Below are 20614 nucleotides of genomic sequence, written 5' to 3' on the forward strand. Positions count from 1 at the left end.
TTTGTGGCTGTATTTACCCCCTCCACCATCCCAGCAGGAGGAGGATTTTAACCCACTTTCTCCACTGGAAATGGGAACCTGTCCAAGGTCACCAGTGATGGAAGGCAGGTGGGGTCAGACTCTGGGCACTGAGTGGAGTCACTGTGTACTTAGCCCACAGCCCATGAATCCTCACAAATCCCACTGTCCCATATGAGGCAGGAGGGGAAGGCAGGGGGTCTGCAATAGATCCTCTGACCTAGAAAACAAAGAGTTGTGATTTCTTAGCCCTGGGCTTCTCCACTGACAGTTCTCAGAGGATAGAAAGGAAGCCCCAACCCTGCTCCACCCTCCAAGACCTTCTCCAGGCTCTAAAGACAAGAGCTAAGACCTCTGAGGAGGAGCTGAGGGGCTCGGTCTCAGGGCCCCAGAAGCTGGGCCAGGAGCCTTGGATTGCGGCCCAAGACGTCCAAGGGGCTGGCAGAGAGCCCAGAAGGCACTGCCACTCTTCTGCCTGCCTGTGAACAGGGTACTGTTGGGCCCATTCCACAGATGCAATAACTCAGGAAGGAAGATTATGGGCTCAACTCTGCATCCTGGTTACAGGGTGCCTGCTCCCATCCCAGCTCTGGCCCTGAAAAGCTGCGGAGGTCGGGCAGGCTGCCTGCCCTCTCTGGCCTTGAGTTTCTGTCTGTGCAGTAAACTGGATCATCCCCTCCAGCCAGGCTCCAAGATCTGGTGCCAGGATCCTCAGAGTAACCCCATACTCTGATTCAGGGGCCGCTGGAAAGATGGGCTGCCCACCTCTACTGCAGGCCCTGCCTCCAGACCTGCAAAGGTCACCATTCAGGTAGTATCCTCTGTGCAGAAAGAGGAGACTAGATCAGTTTGACCCCAGGTGCCCTGGAGAAGGCAATGGCAACCCACTCCTGTGTTCTTGCCTGGAGAATCCCAGGGACAGAGGAGCCTGGTAGGCTGCCGTCTATAGGGTCGCACAGAGTCGGACATGACTGAAGTGACTTAGCAGCAACAGCTGCCCAGTAGCCAGGAGGCTCTGCTAGCTTCTCCTACCTGCCCTCACTGTCTCTGGGAGTGACCTGGGCAGACAGCCCCACTCTGGCTGCACTGCCTCACCCCTTGAGTCAGACAGCAAGATGGAGTAGTAACAGTATGGAGTTTGGTGTCAGACAGCCCAGGTTCAAAGATCACTCACCAACCCCTGAAATTCCAGAGCAGTTTGGGGCAAGTCTTTTAACTTCTCTTGACCTCCTTGTCCTGATCTATAAATGGAGCCCACAAGCACGCCCCTTAGAAGCAGGGACAGATTTCCTTTTCTTGGGCTCTAAAATCACTGTGGACGGTGACTGAAGTCATGAAATTAGAAGATGACTGCTTCTTGGCAGGAAAGTTATGACAAACCTAGACAGTGTGTTAAAAAGCAAAGACATCACTTTGCTGACAAAGGTCCATACAGTCAAGGCTATGGTCTTTCCAGTAGTCATGTACAGATGTGAGAGCTGGACAAAAAAGAAGGCAGAGAGCTGAAGAATTGATGCTTTCAAACTGTGGTACTGGAAAAGACTCTTGAGAATCCCTTGGAAAGCAAGGAGATCAAACCAGTCAATCTTAAAGGAAATCAACCCTGGAATATTCTTTGGAAGGAGTGATGCTGAAGCTGAAGCTCCAATACTTCGGCCACCTGATGTGAAGAGACGAGTCATCGGAAAAGACCCTGATGCTGGGAAAGATTGTGGGCAAGAGGAGAAGAGGGCAACAGAGGATGAAATGGTTGGATGATATCACCAATTCGACGGACGTGAACTTGGGCAAGCTCCGGGAGATGGTGACGGACAGGGAAGCCTGGCAGGCTGCAGTCCATGGGGTTGCAAAGAGTCAGACACAACTTGGCGACTGAACAACAAAGCACACCCCTAACAGGAGAGGATGCACGTGAACAGGGGAGCCGGTGAGGCAGAATTGAGAGCCTCGGCCCAGGCCTCCCTGAACAGTCAGCCTGCCCCAGGTCCTGCCAACCTGACACCTCGGCTTCCACTTTCAATGCCTAAAAGCCACTGGTGAAGAGGAAAACCTGCCGTTTAAAATAAAGTGGAATTTGCCTCTCATTAAAATGAAGTTTGTCACTTCTATCATAAATTGTCCCTCTCAGCTGCAGAAAAGGTCCATTAACACATTATTTTTCCTTCTCCAAACGAGATGAGAGTGGGTAGGATTGAAAATCTCTGTGGACAGCAAAAAAAGCCAGAAAAGCCCTCTCCCCTACCACCTCCAGCTGCTCCCAAAAAGCCAAAAAATTCATTGTAATTATCTGTCTGGGAGCAGGCTAGGGGAGCGCCGTAGCATGGTTCATTAAGTTGCTAATTAGCAGGAACCAGTTTTGACTGTAGGGCTTGGGGGCCAGAGGAGTGGGTTTCGGTCTCTCCCTCCCCTCCTACTAGCCCCCAACCTTGTACCCACTCAGTCTCACCTGGTTCCTGGGCATTTGCTCTCAGAGCCCCGGTCTCTGTAGTAATCCTCTTCCTTTGAGGCCTCAGTCTCCACATCTGAGCTATAGGCTCATCCCTGTGACTACTGAGGACTCATGGAGCCCCGGACACTGTCCCTGGGAGGCTCTGGCACAGACAGAATGACAGCGCATGCAGGGGGCAGGCTGGTGGGGGCAAGGGGTTGCTTGGAGCTCTGAGCACTTCCGATGTTATAACAATGACGACCTACGTTTAATGAGCACATACTACATGCAGGGCTTGACAGAATGGACTCTTAATCTTGGCACAAGAGCCCCAAGAAGTCATCCTACCCAATGTCCTTTACAGGTGAGGAGGCTAGTCCCAACAAAGTTGAGTGACAGCTACTAGGTGAGATCTGAAAAGAGGCAAGCCAGACTGAGCCTGGTTTCCACCCACCCACCACCCGAGGAGCCTGTGCATCAGTCCCTGACTCTGTGCAGGAAGGACGTGCAATTCTCCAGCACCTTCCAGTACAAATGGCCGTAGGGGACTGAACTACTACTGTACCACGACACACAGGGTAAAGGCGTTTGTTTCGGGTCACGCAGACCAGGAGAATGAGGATTTTAAGAATATGGTCTCCTACCTTGCACTCCCACTCCTGGGCATATATCCAGAGAAAAACATGGTCCAAGAGGATTTGGGCATCCCAGAGTTCATTGTAGCACTATTCACAGAAGCAAAGACATGGAAGCACCCTAAACATCTATCAATAGAGGAATGGATAAAGATGTGATACATATATATATAATGGAATATTACTCAGTCATGAAAAAGAATGCCATTTGCTACAACCTGGATGGACCGAGAGACTGTCATACTGAGTGAAGTCAGTCAGACAAAGCAAGAGAAATATCGTTTGATATCACCTATATACAGAATCTTAAAAGAAATGATACAAATGAACTTGTTTACAAAACAGAAACAGGCTCAAAGACTTAGAGAACGAACTTACGGTTACCAAGGGTGAAGGATGGGGAGAAGAGATAGTTAGGGAGCTTGACATCAACATGTACACACTACTATATTTAAAATGGACAACCAACAAGGACCTCCTGTACAGCACATGGGCTCTGCTCAATGTTCTGCAGCAACCTGGATAGGAGGGGAGTTTGGGGAAGAATGGATACACGTATATGTATGACTGAGTCAGTTTGCTATGTACCTGAAACTATCACAGTACTGTTAATCAGCTATGCGTGCTAGATTGCTTCAGTCATGTCATTGCAACCTTATGGACTGCAACCCACCAGGCTCCTCTGTCCATAGGATTCTCCAGGCAAGAATACTGGAGTGGGATGCCATGCCTCCTCCAGGGGATCTTCCTGACCCAGGGATCGAACCAGAGTCTCTTACTTCTCCCACATTGGCAGGCGGGTTCTGTACCACTAGCACCACCTGGGAAGCCCTAATTGGCTATGCTGCGGTGCTGTGTTGCTCAGTCATGTCCAGCTCTTTGCCACCCCATAGCTATAGCCCATCAGGCTACTCTGTCCATGGGGATTCTCCAGGCAAGAATGCTGGAGCGGGTTGTCATCCTCCAGGGGATCTTCCCAACCCAGCGATCGAACCCACATTGCAGGTGGATTCTTTACCGTCTGAGCCACCAGGGAAGCCCAAGAATACTGGAGTGGGTAGCCTATCCCTTCGTCAGGGGAACTTCCTGACCCAGGAATTGAACCAGAGTCTCCTGCGCTGTAGGGGATTCTTTACCAGCTGAGCTACCAGGGAAGACCCTAGTTGGCTATACTCCAATATAAAAGATTAAAAAAAAAAAAGAATATGGGCTTCTGCCCCCACATCACAGTCCTGGAAACTCACTTGCAGCCACGCAGCCCCCCAGAAACCCTGCCCGGAGCAGAGCTCCCCTCCTTTACACTCACCCAGGAAACTGCCTGAGGCACATCTGCTCTCCCTGGGCTCAGAGACCCTGTCTGTCCTGCCTACACAGTTGTCTCCAGGCCCCACCAGCCCTCCCTTAAATTCTGAGAGCACCCCTCGGGTTCCTGCCAGCCCTCAGGCACAATATCCCTGCTCAAACCCACACCTCCACGGCTCCATGGGGGTCACTGGGTCATGAGCTCTGGGAGCGTCTCCAACCCCACGCGGAGCCCCGCCCACCCGGAGCCCCGCCTACCCGGAGCAGCTCTGCTTTCTGCCCCAGCAGATCCAAGGGCTGCAAGCTGGCCCACGCCCTTTCTTGGGGAGGATGGGCAAGGGGAGCTGGAGGCTGTGGAGGTGCAGTCTAGGAGGTGGTGAGAGTGTGCAGGGAGGGAGCCTCCATTTCCCAGAAAGTTTTCTTGGTTCCTCAAATGGGCAGGGAAGTGTGGGCCTTCACTCCCCTGAAACTATGGCTATGCCCAACAGGTCTTTCTCCCTTCCTCATGCCCACTCTGTCCCCAGCCAAACCCTCCAGCCCCCTGCCCACCTCACCCAGGGCCTGCTGTTCCTCAAGCACCTTCCAGTTTAGATGGAACCTCAGAATCAAGGAGAGCTGCTACCCGATTCTATTCACACCCCTGCGGATGCCAGAGATTGGGGGGCCTCCTGCAGGAGCCCAGCTCCCACTGTCCTCACCTAGTGCACACACACATCCACACACACACGCTCATACACACAGTCCCAGGAGCCAAAGGGTGAGCACCCACCACACACGCAGTCCATCTGCCACCCGTTCAGGCCTCTGGTATTGGGAATGAGAGCAGCGGGCCAACAGGTCAGGAGGCTGATGGCCACTCAGCAGCGGCAGATGAAAGGAAATTTCCTGACCCGGGCTGAGCCCTGACTCTGGTCACAAGGATCACCGATGGGCGCTCCTGGGATCCTGGCCTCCCCCTTGCCCTGGGTCCAGCTGTCTGCAAAGGAAAGTGGCCAACAGGGGCTAGCGTCAGTGCCTGGCATTGGGCCCTAAGGTTCTTCCTCAGCAGCTCCCAGCCCACAGCCTCAGTGCTCCTTGTCCCTGCCCAGAGAGGCCAAGGGCTCCATCTGAAGTCACAGAGCAAGTCAGAGACAAGCTGGCATTAGAACTCAGGCCTCCCATCACCTGGGCTGGGACTCAGGTGCGGTGTATGCTGTGAGAGAGGCAGAGCCACAGGCCCCACAGTCATCTCAGGGGCCATCTGATCTCCTAGAACCCAGGATGACTGTGCCTCGGGCCTAGAAGGACAAGCCTCTAACCCAACCCTTTCTCCATCAGGAACTCCTCCTTCACTCTCCTTGGCCATGGACATTAAGCCCCTGCTTGCACACTTCTGATGAGAGCAAACTCACTACCACCCAAAGAAGCCTGTCCACTTGAAGCTCTAATTGCTATCCCTCTCCCTGACCTGGCTCTCCATGGGGCAGTCCGTGGCCATTGCAGGTCAGGGTCCAGGGAAAAGGCTCTGGCCCCTCAGAGATTTCTGGACAGTCAGTGCAGCCCCTGAGCCTACCATCTTCCAGGTCCCAGTCCCTCCTTGCTTTCCACTTCCTGTTAGAGTCCCTGTGGGCCCAGGTGGAGACCCAGGCTGGAGCACCAGTGACTGGGTGGCTGAAGACTAAGTTCCTCACTCTCTCTGAAACAAGACAATTTAGGTAAATCCTTGGCCCTGGAAGCTCTGGCAGTGGGGACCCACCACACTCAGCCCTGAACAGGACACTCCATACCAGGCATGACCGAGCCTCCCCAGTCATCTCCTCCTTCACACCAGACTCCCTGCTTCCTGTGATATGCCCTCCCACAGCCTGAGCCGAGGCTCTCTAGCACTCTGCCCTATGTCTGTGCCCCTCCAGGCCTAGAACAACAATTGTGTGGCTGGTCTTCTGAGTGCCCATTGCTAAAAAGTAAGGGAAAGCCCCTGACTCTGAAAACATCTCCCTGCCAGCTTGGCCTGGCTCTGAGGTTGGTCCTGGGCCAGAAGCCAGAGGCTGGAGGGTCTCCCCCAAACTCTGGGCAGCAGCAGGCACCCATTGTCCCCCTGGACACCCAGTTCCAAGCCCCTATCCCTCCATCAGCATCCCCGCCATGCCCTCATTAGCACAGCCGGCTGTCCCCGAGCCCCAGGCTTGCTGAGTTACAGCCCATCCATCCCTCCCAATGTCCTTGCCACTGCCACCACGGGCCCATACTACGGCGTGCACATCTGTCAGCCTGTGGCCACCACTACCGCCACTGTTTCCAGGGAGACAGTCTCCATTTATGACATTATCAAAAAGTCTGGCCCCTCCCTCCCCCTCCCAACCCTTACCCCTGCCTCCCTTTATGGGGATGAAGATTTTGGCTGTAAATACCACCACATGTCTTCTCTGCAGAGTCTAACGAGGCCTGACTACGTAGGTGCTGCGGAGGAAGCCACAGCCACAGCACGCAGCCTCAGCGTGCTAGCCGGTACACTAAGGCCTCACTCTGGCTGCCTGGCCACCCTCCCTGCCCCACCCAAGGCCATCAGAGAGTACCCAGCCCACTGCTCATCCATGTACCCACTGCTGCCATATAAGCCCTGAGGCAGAATCTGCTTACAGTGGAGGCGGGCTGGGGATGGGTCACCAACCCAGGGCTTTGGGGGCAAGGAGGGTAGAGAGCTAGCCCTGGGAAGCCCTCAGCTTGGAGGCCCAACTAGCAGGCCCTTTACCCATCAGCTACCAAATCCTTCTCCCAGCAGTCCTGCAAGCAGCAGGTGTTAACAGGACAAAATCAAGCATCTAAAATCGCACAGCTGAGATGGGGGAGCTGAGATGGAACCCAGAACCAGGGACTGCAAAGCTCCTTCCACCACAGTCCTGACTGCCCCCACCTCCACCATGGCCTAAGGGTTAAGATCTGACATGTTCTAAGCATTTTACATGTTTACATGTATTAATAATAACTTAAGCCTCACAATGGTGGCTCAGACAATAAAAGAATCTGCCTGCAATATAGGAGACCTGGGTTTGATCTGGATCAGGAAGATCCCCTGAAGAAGAGAATGGCAATCCACTCCAGTATTCTTGCCTGGAAAATTCTATGGACAGAGGAGTCTAGCAGGCTACCATCCATGGGGCCACAAAGAGACAGGACTAAGCAACTAGCTGGACTTGACTGAGTGACTAACACTTTCACTTTCAAGCCTCACAATGACCCTATGAGGCCAGTACCACCAATATACCCATTTTTCAGACAGGACACTGAGGCAGAGCCAAGGCCACATGGCTTACAGGTGGAGGAGCCAGGATGCAAAGCCAGGCAAGCTGGCCCCAGAGCCGAGCTCTTAAGGCCTCTGCTCAGAGGAGCAATCTAGGCTAGCCAGGTGAGGGGTTCCCACCACCTTGGAGAGACTCAGTCCCTTCCCTGCACCCTCTCCACGGAGATGGGCCTTGTCACCTTTCTCTGAGATAACACAGAGGAACAAAGCCCAGGCTCTGGGCCTGACACATTGCAGGGATTCACCCCAGTCCTTCCCAACCCCCAGTCCAGTCTTGGTTGCAGAGGGATCATGAGGAGCAAATGTTCAAGATTTGCTCAGCTCTCAAGCGCCGGGAAAGTGGTACATGAAAATATTATCATCATTACTGTCAATGCGATCATCGCAGTGGAGATTTGACCCCATCACTGTGGGGTTTCTGACCTCACACCCCACAGGAGGGGACACACAGGACCCTGGAACACGGAGGGTGCTTCACAGACTCTCTAGGCCCGTTACAACTGTATTCATTTCCAAGGGCTGCTGCCACAAATTACCACAAACTTGGTGAATTAGAAATTTATTCTCACACAGTGCTGGAGGTCAGAATTCGAAAACTAGTTTCACTGGGTCAAAGTGAGGGTGTCAGCCGGGCTGGTCCTCTCCGAAGGCTGTAGGGGAGAATCCATAGCTGGCCTCTTCCAGCTTCTGGGGCCACTGGCATTCCTTGGCTTGTGGCCACATCACTCCAATTCTGCCTGTGTAGTCACACAGCCTTCCCCTCTCTGTAGTCAAACTTCCTTCTGCCTCCCCATTATAAGGACATCAGTGATTGCATTTGGGGCCCACCCAGACAATGCAGAATGATCTCTCCATCTGAAAATCTTTAATTTAATCACATATGCAAAGACGTTTTCCATATAAGCTAACTTCCACAAGTTTTAGGGATTAGGTCATGGATGTCTTTGGGAGCCATCATTTAGCCTAAAACAGTCACCAGCTACCAACTTGACACCCCTCCTAGACAATTAGCAGGTACATCAAATTTCACATGACCACAGTTGAGTGCCTTGTTTTACCCCAAGCCTGATCCTGCCCACATCCCCATTTCAAAAGTAGTTATACTCCCATATGCCCAGCTGTTGAGGCCAAAAACCATGGGGTCAACTCTCTTTTTTCTTCTTTTAATATGTATTTATTTGGCCACACTAGGTCTTAGTTGCAGTCCTCGGAATCTTTGATCTTGACTGTAGTATTCAGGATCTTTAGTTGCAGCATGTGGGATCTAGTTCCCTGACCGTGAATTGGCACTGGGAGCATGGAGTCCCAGCCACTAGACCACCAGGGAAGTCCCAATGGGGTCAACTGTTAGTTTCTCCCTTTCTTTGCCCCAGAATAACTGATCCACCATCTGAAAGTCTCACTGGATTTCCCTTCAAAATCGATCCAGGATCTGACCACTTCTCACCGTTTGCACAGCTGCCACTTGGCTCAAGACAGCACCCATCTCTCCTGGATTACTGAAGCAGCCTCCTCCCTGGGCACCCGCCTCCACAGTGTCCTCAACACAGCAGCCAGAGGGACCCTGAAAACCCAAGTCACACTGTCAAAATGCTGCAGTGGCTCCCATCTCACTCAGAGCAAAAGCCTTACAATAGACCGCAAGTTCTGGCCCCATTTGCTCTCAGACATCAATCCCCATACCCCTCTCTCCCTCTCCTGCCTCTCCTGCAGCTCAGGCTTCCTCCCTGTCCCTCTTACAGGCCAGGCAAGCGCTGGGGGTCCTTGTTCCCTCAGTCTTGATTGCTCTTCCCAAGTATCCACGCAGCTCCCTCACCTTCTTCAGGTCTTTACCAAAAATCATCTTCTCAATGGGACACCCTCACCACTAACATTTCCTTTTTCCCTCCTCCCTGGTTTGTTTTTTTCCCCTTGACTTTATCACGATCTAACGCAATATGTGTTTTGCTTATGCAGCTTGTATAATGTCTGTCTCCTCTGCTAGAATGTAACTTCTGTGGAGACAGCCTCCTAGGTCCTAAAAAGTGCCTCAACAAGTTCAGTTCAGTCCCTCAGTCATGTCTGACTTTTTGCAACCCATGGACTGCAGCACACCAGGTTTTCCTGTCTATCACCAACTCCCAGAGCTTGTTCAAACTCATGTCCATTGAGTCGGTGATGCCATCCCACCATCTCATCCTCTGTCGTCCCTGGGGTTAGGAAGTCAGAATATTAAGGCTCCTAAGCACTGGATCCCCACATCCCTATTCTGCTCGCGTCAAAGGTAACTCAGCCTGGTCTGGGCCAACCAGGAGTCAACATGCCAGGGCCTCCCCCAACTCAGGCTCCCACCCCTATGGGGGCTACCTACAAGTGGAGACCTGGGTTAGGCTCTGAATGACAGGATATGCAGAGAGAGAGAGAAGAGCTACAAATGAATATAGAGAAGGTCTACAAATGAATATACATTTTTATAAGACATGTTTAATTAAAGTAGATTAAAATTAATTTGCTTTAAGAAAATTAGAAGTGCCCTAGAGGATTTCAGAAGCAGGACAAAGTCCCTGAATCCAGAGGCTCCACAGAAGGGCCTGGAAGTGGGGTAAGAAGGAGGGGCACGCATGCCTTTCCCTGGTGGCTCAGATGGTAAAGAATCTACCTGCCAATGCAGGAGACACAGGAGACATGGGTTCGATCCCTGGATCAGGAAGATCCCCTGGAGAAGGGAATTGGCAACCCACTCCAGCATTCTTACCTGGAGAATCCCATGGACAGAGAAGCCTGGTGGGTTACAGCCCATAGGGTCACAAAGAGTCAGACGCAACTCAGTGACTAACACTCACTTACCCATTCTCTGCACAGGGCATCCTCAGAAGGATGTGCCTCCCACTTACACAGCACTCCGTACACCTCAAGATGTGGTCCGTGGGATAGCAGACCCATTCAGCCCCACTAAAACCAGGAGAAACTGAAGCCCAGAAAGGGCAGTGACTTGCCCAAGGTCACACAGCACACCTGTGGGAGGGGTCAATGGGGAGCTGGTCCCTTCCGCCAGCCCTGGATGTTTTGTTCAGCACCCCAAAAGCCCCCTATCCCACACACAACCCACCCCCTGACTGAGCTACTGCCCCCAGGATCCTCTCATCTGCAGGGCAGGGACTTTGGCTCAGTGACAGTCTGGCTCCTCTGAGGCCTGGCCCAAGGAAGGTGGAAGGAAGCAGCCTGGGGGTTGGGGACAGCAGGCAGAAAGGGAAAGGACCCGAAATCAACAAGCGTTCCAGAATTTTAAGCAGTTTTTGGAGGAAAATGAAGAGCAGGTTCAGCTGTAGCAATTTGCTCCAGGGGAAAATTATGTTCCCATGCTCTATTATACAGAACAGAAGGAACATTTGGTGGGTTGAATACTCGTTAATTTATTTCTCTGTTTGTTAATGGGCCTGACGCACGCGCATGCTCCTGTACACACACACACCCCCAGGCGTCAGCAGGAGATGGCGCCGGGCTCCCCGAGTTTTCCTGCCACCTTCCTTTGAAGCATCACTGCGATTCTTACACCCTCTTCTCAACGTGGATGCCAGGGGTCTAGAGGGAGGCAGTGTACAGTTCAGAGACAGAGGTGAGGTAAGAGCCCCTCAGTTTCCTCATCTGAAAATCGGACTTGGCAAATGGGATGATCCAATGTATTAGGGCAAAGCCTTTGACCTTGGAACAAGTGTAATAAGACATGTGAAGTCATTTTGAGAGCGCCAGGTCTAGAGACATGCAGGAGGTCCCAACAGAGCCCGAGGAAATGACCCTCCAGTGAATGGCTCCTTGACACCTCACACCAAGGAAGTCCAAATGAGGACCGTCACACTTCTGCTTGGCCCAGAATCCCATCTCAGAAAACATGGCCACTTAGGCCAGACTGACTTCCCCCAACCCAGACTCAGTCTTCCCACCGCAGGGCCCATCTCCAGCATCTCCCTCCTCCACCCATTTCTCACCATCCAGAGGCCACCCTCCTCCCTGCTGTGACCCCCTGGCTCTCCTCCAGATCCGGCACCAGTCTCCCCAGCAGGCTCCCTGCTTTCCCTGCCACTGGCTCTAATCCATTCTCTCCCCATGGGGGCCTGAAAAGCACAAACCAGATCCTGTCACTCTCCTGCTTTAGCGCTCTCAGAGCTTCCCCACCCTCCACTCCCCAGTTCTCCGAATAAAACTCACCTCTGCTGGGGCCTCCCCTCTCCCTCCTTCCCCATCCACCAGCGTGCTATCTTCCTCCTGGTCTGCAAACACATCCAGCTCCTCCCCATCTCCAGGCCTTGGTCTAGTCATTCAGCCACCCTAGAATGCCATTTCTTCTCAGACTTGAAATCACCTCTTCAGAAAGTCCTGCCTGGATCCCTTCCCCTCCAAAGTCACTTAGCCCGCCCCAGCCCTCCCTGTTTCTTGGCCCTGTTTACTTCCCTCCCAGTTTCATCACAGTCTGGCACTATTCAAATGATCTGAGGTTTGGGACTTCACTGGTGGTCCAGTGGTTAAGAATCCACCTGCCAGCGCAAAGGACACAGGTTTGATCCCTGGTCCCAGAAGATTCCACATGCCGCAGGGCAAACACCCTAGAGCCCAGACTCTGCAACAAGCAAAACCACTGCAATAAGAAGGCCGCGCGCTGCAATGGAGAGTAGCCCTCGCTCGCTGCAACTAGAGAAAGCCTGTGCACAGCAACAAAGACCCAGCACAGCCAACACATAAATACACAAAAATTTTTTTTTTTTTTAAAAGAGAGAGGATTGCCTCTGCCTAACGACAAGTGATGTGAGGTTTGGCTCACTGCCCCTCCCACAAGAATGGAAACTACGTGAGTGCAGGTGGAGTCTGTGTAACTCCCCTCTATCTGCAGAGCCTAGAAATAACACCCAGGACTTAGGAGGTATTTTATAAACACATGAGTGAGTGGATAAATGGATGAATGAAGAGACAGGGAAGCTCTAAGCCAGAGGGAGTAAGAAGTGGGCCAGGGCTCCTCGATCCCAGTGTCATCTGCCCCAGGCCCTGAAGGGTCTCAGCACCTCTTCTACTATGAAAAGGGAACAGGCAGGGATGAGATGTGTGGAGCAGCACCTATGATCTAGGACTGTTTCTCTAAACAATTCCATAATGCAGTTACAGATCTGAGACTAAGGCTGGAGTCCTGGCACTGCCACTCTGTGCACCTCACTTGACCTCTCTGAGCCTCAGTTTTCTCATCTGTGTAACGGGGATAATAACAGGACCCATCTCCCAGGACTGTTCTGTGGGTGAATAAGATCTTGTTTTCAAAAATATGAGATGATGAAGATGATACAAAGACCCCATCTCTTGTGAGGAAGCAGGAAAGGTTGTGGGAGTTGTCTGGGTCCCACACTGGAAAGTGGGAAGCTAGGACTAAATGCAGAATTGTGTGACTCAGAATCCAAGCTCGTTGCCCATGTGCTGGTCAGCCCCGGGCTGGGAGTGGGGAGTGGTGCATAGGAGGCCTGTCTGCCATCTGTGCATCAGTGGTCGTGCTCCCTTGATCCCCAGGTGAAGTGACTTAGGCGCCCCCCACAACCCAGTTCCTGCAGGTTCCTGCACAGAGATACTTTAGGAGGCGGGGAGCACTGGCCAAGGAGAACAACTCAGCTCCCACTTCCCCTGCCACCATGCCTGAGGCTAGGGAGCTGGGGAAGAGGCAGTGGCCCAAGCCCTAGACAGGTAAACTGAGGCAGCCTAAGAGTAAGTCTATGCAGAGACTCCCCAGGGTGGTCTAAGGTGGAGGAACGGGCAGGTCTGAGACTCAGGACGTCTGAGAAGAGGAGGTGGCCCCCACAGCAGGGGAGGAGGAACACCACTCAGCAAGCACACCCTTGTCCACCCCCCAACACACACACACGTGCGTATGCACCCTAGCCAAGGGCACAGAGCAGGGGAAGGCAGCAGGACTCCGAAGGCCCTGGGGTGGGGCATCTAAGGACAGATTCGGGGAGCACCCGCTCCCACTCAGACTGGCTTCTGGGGTTGGAAGGTCATCAGTGAAGGTCTAGAGACCTAGAGGTAAGGCCGCCCTGCTGAGATCCTGCTTAGGTCCAGCAAGTGAGGGACATGGCAGCCAGGGCCAAGGTGCCTTCAGCTGGTGGCTCGTGCACATTAAGAATTATTCCTCTCACCAGCAAACAATTTGTTACAATATCCATCCCGCACTTTCCCCAGCTGGGTGCCCTCCCATACATCCTGGATTAATCCCAGAAGTCACTCCATTCATTGAGGACATGCCTGAGTGTGCCTCCTCTTTTATCAGGGAAATTTTTCATTGTTTTGAAGCACTCATAGGTTTTAATCTGGGGTTGAGATTTTAAAGCCTCCTTCAGTGGTGAAGACATATGTATGAGGCAGAAAGATTACTTCTGACCTCCAACCTGAAAGGGCCCAGAAGGGGCCAACAGACCCTCTAGAGGAGGGGAACACAGCACCTCCTCTCCAAGGAGCCAGCGACTGCAGGCCTCAGTGCTGTGTGGCACTGAGACACACCCTTGACCTCTCTGAGTCTCCCCAAGAGAGGCAAATTTGAGGAAGACTGCATATTTGAGTGACCCTCTACTGAGCACACTCAGGAAAGTCTGGGAGATGCTCACCTTTAAATCCCACAGTCCTGGGGGGAAGTGGGGCCACATTAAAGGCTAAAAGTTGGGAGTTCCGATCTTAAATGACCTGAGACAGGTGAGTCATTAGCCTCTCTGACTAGGATGAGCTCAGTGCCACCCTAGGCTGCTGTGCAAGCCCAAGTTCAGAGTGGGTCTAACTGAGGGCCTGGCACATAGTGGGTACTCGGTAAAAGTGACTCTCCTGGTTGGGCCTTCCCGGCAGTCCAGTAGTTAAGACTCCGAGCTTCCAACACAAGGAGTGCAGGTTCGATCTCTGGTTGGCAAACTAAGATCCCACATGCGGCATGGTGCGGCCAAACTGAAAACCAGAGCGACTCTCCTGGCCTTCCCAGCCCACCACAGATCCCTTCCACTTCAGCTTTCAGTCTCTTGGCCCTCAAGAAGTCACACCCCCTGGTTCCTTAATCCAGGCTGCCCTCGGGGTGACACCACCTCCAGCCAGGGCCTCTCCACAGGCCTTGCCAGTCTGGGTAGCTGCCACCAGCCTCCTCCCAGGCCTTGCACAAGGCTGCCATACTTCCCACCAGAGGTCTGGGGAGTCCTGTCTGTGCACAGTGAACCCGTGCCCCCGCTCGTCCACAGGCACCATGCCAGGCTCTCTGCTGGGATCCAGGCTGCAGGCCTGCTGTCCCCCTGCCCCAAATCAGGAGACAACTGTCCCACTCCCACTTCCTAGTTCCCCACCCCCACCAGGGGTCCAGGGCTGGGGCTTCTCTGGGCTCTGAGTGCAACCCCTCACCGTCTCAATCCTAACCCCATTACCACTCCCTTCCTGGTTTTTGCTCACACTATTCCCAACCAGCCATACCGTCTCTACATTCCTCCTTGCCCTGCCTCCTTCCCCAAATCTTCCTTAACACTAAGGTCCACCTCTTCCAGGAAGCCCTCCCTGACTTCTCCAACCCTTCTCTCCTTCTCTTTCTCAGACTCCCAGCATTTCTCCTCAGTACCACTAACTTCACACTGCTACCCAAAAGGAGGAACCGTGTCACCTACTCATTTTGGGGCCACCAAGCCCAGTACCACTGGGTACTCGGAAGGATGGGATCATTAAATGATTCAGAGAGAAGGGGATAGAAGTCTCCTACTGATGAAGTAGACACCTCTGTGAAGAGCCATCATTATGCCCATTGTGCTGATGGAGAAACTGAGGTTAAGAGAAGTGAAGCACTTACCCAAGCAGCAGGGCTGGGATGTGAACCAGCCCCAGCAAATGGTGCTGTTAAGACACAGTCCAGGGAATTCCCTGGCAGCCCAGTGGTTAGGATGCTGTGCTTTCACTTGGGGTTCAATTTCTGCCTGATCAGGGAAATTAGATCCCACAAGCTGTGTGGCTTGGCCAAAAAAAACCCACAGTCCACAAATCCACATTCCATTGACATGACCTGCCAGCCCTGCAGTTCACACACGCTACCTCGTGTGAACCTCCGCCCCACTGGTACCTGTGCCACCGGGAGGCACAGTTATGGCTAGGCACAGATAGCCCCAAGAGGTGGGGTCACTTCTCAAGGCCACACACACAGCCGCAGCACTGGAGCTTGAATCCAAAGTCTCTCAATTCCCAACCTGGTCAAAGGGCCTGATCATGACCCCTGTGACAGGGTCTGTAGACGAGCGTGCCCACCCTGGTGCCCTCCCTCTCCAGGCTGTGGGATGGCCCTCCCTGTCCCCAGCTTGCGCATCACCTGCTCCCAATTATCGGCCGAAACCCAGCACACTGGGGAGCACACGCGCGGCCGGCTGGCCTTCTGGAGGGGCCCGGTCTCGCGGTTCCGGGGGTTGACACAGACAGCCTCGCCGCGATGGCTCCCAGAAAGTAGGACGCATCGGGGGAGGGCAGGGAAGCAGGTGTGGGCTGGAAACCCTCCCACCCCCCTCCTCACCGCCTGCACTGCGGGCCCACCGTGTAAGGGTCTCCTCGAATGACCTTGACAACTCCCGGAGGCGCACCCTGTGGGGCCTGGAGTAAAGGCCTGGACTACCCACTGAGGGGAGAGGCTTGCCCCGTGTCTCCTCCAGCTCGTCTTAGCTCAGTCACCCGGAGAGCCACGGGGGCTGTGGGAAGAGAAGCTCTTTGAGCAAAAACCCCTCTCTGCGTCTAGGGGTCGCTTCACTACTCCCTTATCTGTAAGTGGGGCTCAGGTAATGGAGGCTTTCACATTCCAGACACTCAGGGAGGCTAGCTTGGCTTATCCCGGCAGGATCCAAGGAGGCAGCTCTCCTGGGCCACCCAGCACACTCAGCCTCAAGCAGGACAGACCTAGCCTCCCAGGAAATCGGCTGGGTAGCCCTGAGTCCAGGGGCCAGGCTGGAAGGCAGATGGCCACGCCCACCCAATAGCTACAAAACCACACCCAGCACGTCACCAGGGAGCCTAGGGTCTCAGAAGCCAAGAGGTACTGCCCCCTATGCAGACTATGTGCTCCTGAGCACAAGCTCAGGCCATGTTCACGGTTACAAAGTGTCATCACCACATCCCAGCCTCCTCCCAGTTCCATCCTGGCCTGAGAGATGACGACAGAGGATTCCCGTAGAAGGCACCAGGGTGTGGGGTTCAGGCTGGAGCCAGAGGGGCTTAAAGGCTAACGGGGTGGAAGTAAAGACAGTTCCCTGCTCTTTGCCCTCCCCATGCCAACGCCCCCAACTGCTGAGCAGGAAGGAGGCGCAACCCGCCCCATCGCACACAACCATCATTCTCAGGGCTGTGGGCGCCCATCTTCAGCATCCCCACTCTCTTCTCTGCAGCTCAGGCTCCATTCTGTCTCTCTCCAAGCCCAGCTCAAGCACTTTTATTATTCAGAAGAGCCTCTTGATTGAAAAAGCCTCTGAGGCATCTCACAAATAAGAATCCTTTAATTGGGAAGTTGTTAACTTCTCAAAGAAGAATTTTAATTTTGCTTCCCCACCACCTTCTTTCCCCCTGAAACCTATGAAAACTATGGACTAGAAACAAAGTCAGATAAAGCCAAACACCCTGGGGCATGCCATCCCCAACAGTGCCAGCATCCAAGGCGGCAGAGACAGAAGTGGCAGCTGCCCCTTGCCAATTTGCACAGACACCACAGACCCCCACCTAAGAGGTATGAAGGCCTGTGTGAAGGCCTGGAACCTTTCCCTTTGGGTGTGCCTGCTCCATCCCCCCCTCACCACCCGCACAAAGGGTGGCAGATGGCTGAGGGGTTCAAGGGATGACAGGGCACCCAGACAGGGGGTGGACCACGTCTATTGGCTTTCCAGAGCCTGCCTCTTGATGCACATCTCCCCACCACCCTCGCTTTTATCCTCGGTCACACTGTACTACAGTGGACGACTACACTTAACTGAGCATTTACTATGTGCCAGACGTTGCTCTAAGCTTTTACGTGTGCTAACCAACTTAATCCACACAAGTTAATGCTGTTACATTCCATGTTTACTGAGAAAGAGACTGAGGCCCGGAGAGTGCAAGTAAATAGCCTGAATTTACATCATTAGTGAGAGGTAGGGAGAAGGCAGTGGCACCCCACTCCAGTACTTTTGTCTGGAAAATCCCATGGACAGAGGAGCCTGGTGGGCTGCAGTCCATGGGGTCGCCAAGAGTCGGACACGACTGAGCGACTTCACTTTCACTTTTCACTTTCATGCATTGGAAAAAGAAATGGCAACCCACTCCAGTGTTCTTGCCTGGAGAATCCTAGGGACGGTGGAGCCTGGTGGGCTGCTGTCTATGGGGTCGCACAGAGTCGGACACGACTGAAGCGACTTAGCAGCAGCAGCAGCAGCAGCAGCAGTGAGAGGCAGAGCTGGGACTGGACTCCAGGCAATCTGACCCCAGAGTGGGCATAATCCAAAGGGCCACCTTCACCCGCCGGCCCCCCTCCATGGCCTGTGTGCTCCTTGAGGATCAGGGCCATGACCAGCTCATCTCTGGGTCCCCTACCAAACAGCCCCAAACAGCCGCACTTAGGAAATGTCTGCAATGTGAACGATGAAAAGGAACAAAAGGAGTGGTTAAGAATCCGCCCTTCAGCTATGCCCATGCGCAGGAACTAGAGAGGAGCCTGGGAGCAGCAAGCAAAGATTATCCCAGGAGCCACACCCACAGGTCATCCACCCAGCATGTGAGCATTACTGGGGTGAACACACGTGAGGGAGGGGCAGGATGGGAGGGCCACCAGATGGGCCCAGAGGTCAGGGAGGCTTTCTGGAAGAGACACCTACACCCAGCCTCCTTCCCCTGGCTCTCCAAGGTCATGGGTCACCTACCACTCTCCACCTAGGTAGAGGCAGAAAGGACGCCTGTGTGACCAGTAGCACTGATTCAGGAGTCAGTAAGTGTCCAGAGTGGGGGTGTGTGCCCCTCCTGCAAGGAGACCTGGGCAGGGCTGGCCACAGAGAGAGAGGCTTGATTTAAATGCCATCAACCCCACCAGGAAGTGAGAAGTCAAAGGCCATGGCATCTGGGACCCCAAATTCACCTGCCCTTCCCCTACCCCATCAACCCACCCCCACCCCTCAGACCACAGGAGCGCTGGAGGAACAGGCGGGAGGAGGCAGGAAACAGCAAAGAAAGACCTGGGCTCCCTCCAGGGTTTGGCTGAGTCAAGTCTCAACTTCTCAGCAGGCCTCAAAGTCTTCCGGTGACCAGCCTGCACCGCACCCCCCCTACCTCCTGGTCACCTCATTCCACAAATACTCCAAAGTCTCTACCTCCATACCTCTGCTTAGCCTGGGCCCTCCCTCTTCCCCCAAACCTGTTCCACCCATCACAGCTCCACATATATCCTCTTGTTCACGCAGCATTATTTATGATGACACCCCAAGGAAAACAATCAAACCCTACCACAGAGAATTGGTTAAACACGCAAGGGCACACACAGGCTGGAACATTATGCTGCCATTAAAAATCACATTCCAGAACATTATTTAATGGTGGGAAAATGATCTTGGCATAGTATTAAGTGCAAAAGGCAGGTTAGAAAACAGTAAGTACAGTTTGATCCCGATTATGATATAAATACATATTTTGTAAAAGACTGACAGGCAAAACACCCAAGTGCTCACATTTTCTATGGAGAACACAGAGGCTTCTTTATTTATCAGAAAAATAGAACATTTTAAATGAATCCTACAGCCTTCGAGGCTCAGCTCGGGCACCCCTCAGCTCGGGCACCCCCCAGCCAAGAAGGCGGCCTCCATTCTACGTTAGTTCCCTGACTCCCTGCCCACTGAGCTTCCGGTGCTCATGCTGTTGCCTGAGCAGTTGGGAGGGCAGTGGGGGGCGGGGGGCTGCAGTGCTTCCCCCGCCATGAGGGTAGGGGCAGGGCCCAGCCACCGCCTCCCTGCTGCCCCTGCCCCCAGCCCTCCCATCACCCCAGGCTGCCTTGCAGAGAATCCTGATCACCTGCTCTCTCCACATCTCCCAGCAGCAATTACAGGTTAAACTGGAGGGCTAATTAGCTGCTCATTCCACCCAGGGCTGACTGATTAGCAGGAATATCTTGATGGAGGTAACTGGACTCCAAAACGAGGAGGGCCCAGGAAGGAGATCCTGCTGTCTGATGCCTGCCAAACCCTGCAGCTTCCTGAAGGGGAGGATGGCATCAGCTGAGCCTCAGCCACATCACAACTGTTCACCCAATCCTTCAAGAGAAGGGGCCGCTAGGTCTCCTTCCTCTGAAAAACTGGGTTAACGTTCCAGCCCAACCTACTGCCCCCAGCCCTCCCCTAGTGCGCCTTCTGTTTAGCAGACCTTCTCATGGGTCACGGAGGCCTGTCAAGAACAAAGCATTAGCCCAGAAAAAGAGTGGAAGTCACTTGTTCAAGGTCACAGGCAAGTCTAGCGAGGCAACAACCCAGGTCCCCCCTCCTCCCCATCAACACCCTCTTCGGGACTTGCTGTGGCTTCTCCACATTCCCTCATATGGGACTGGAGGGGGGGGGGGGCCTGTCACCTCCCACATTCTGGGTGTCCTGCTCCTCATGATAGAGTCCAAGAGGCCATCTGCTCCGCTCGCACAGACAGCCAAGGTCACCTGGCTACCAGTGCCTGTCACACGCACACACCTGGGGCTGAGCCTCTCCTGCCTTGAAGGTGTCAGGACTCACACGTTTACTCTGGCTCGGAGCCCCGTGAAATTCCCCACCTCGGAGCCGGTGCCAGCCTCCTGACAGTTCCTTGGACCCTGACTGTCTCGGTCCACACGTTCCCACTCCCGCCTGACCTGGAGTCATGCACACGTCTGGTCAACAGTGTGACAGGACCAAGGACAGAGCCTTTCAGCTCACCACGAGAGACCTCCCACACCACATGGGAACCCGAGAGCCG

The 20614-nt window shown here is 53.7% G+C and overlaps 1 protein-coding gene across 4 annotated transcripts in view; it reads right to left on the reverse strand.

The window, feature by feature from the left end:
- The window catches only part of LINGO1 (leucine rich repeat and Ig domain containing 1), a 213898-nt gene that overhangs the window by 167867 nt on the left and 25417 nt on the right, over positions 1 to 20614 (reverse strand). Inside the window, exon 3 of one of the 4 annotated variants that reach the window (XR_001919930.1) lies at positions 9111 to 9227. The exons of 1 other annotated variant lie outside the window; for it this stretch is intronic. The gene's annotated coding sequence lies outside the window, so the exon portion shown is untranslated. Of the gene's footprint in view, positions 1 to 8446; positions 9228 to 20614 lie in introns of those variants that run through there. 2 more of the 4 variants (XM_018066524.1, XR_001919929.1) reach the window with 2 other exon arrangements.

The sequence above is a fragment of the Capra hircus genome, chromosome 21 (genome assembly GCF_001704415.2).
Source record: "Capra hircus breed San Clemente chromosome 21, ASM170441v1, whole genome shotgun sequence".
Taxonomy (NCBI): Eukaryota; Metazoa; Chordata; class Mammalia; order Artiodactyla; family Bovidae; genus Capra; species Capra hircus.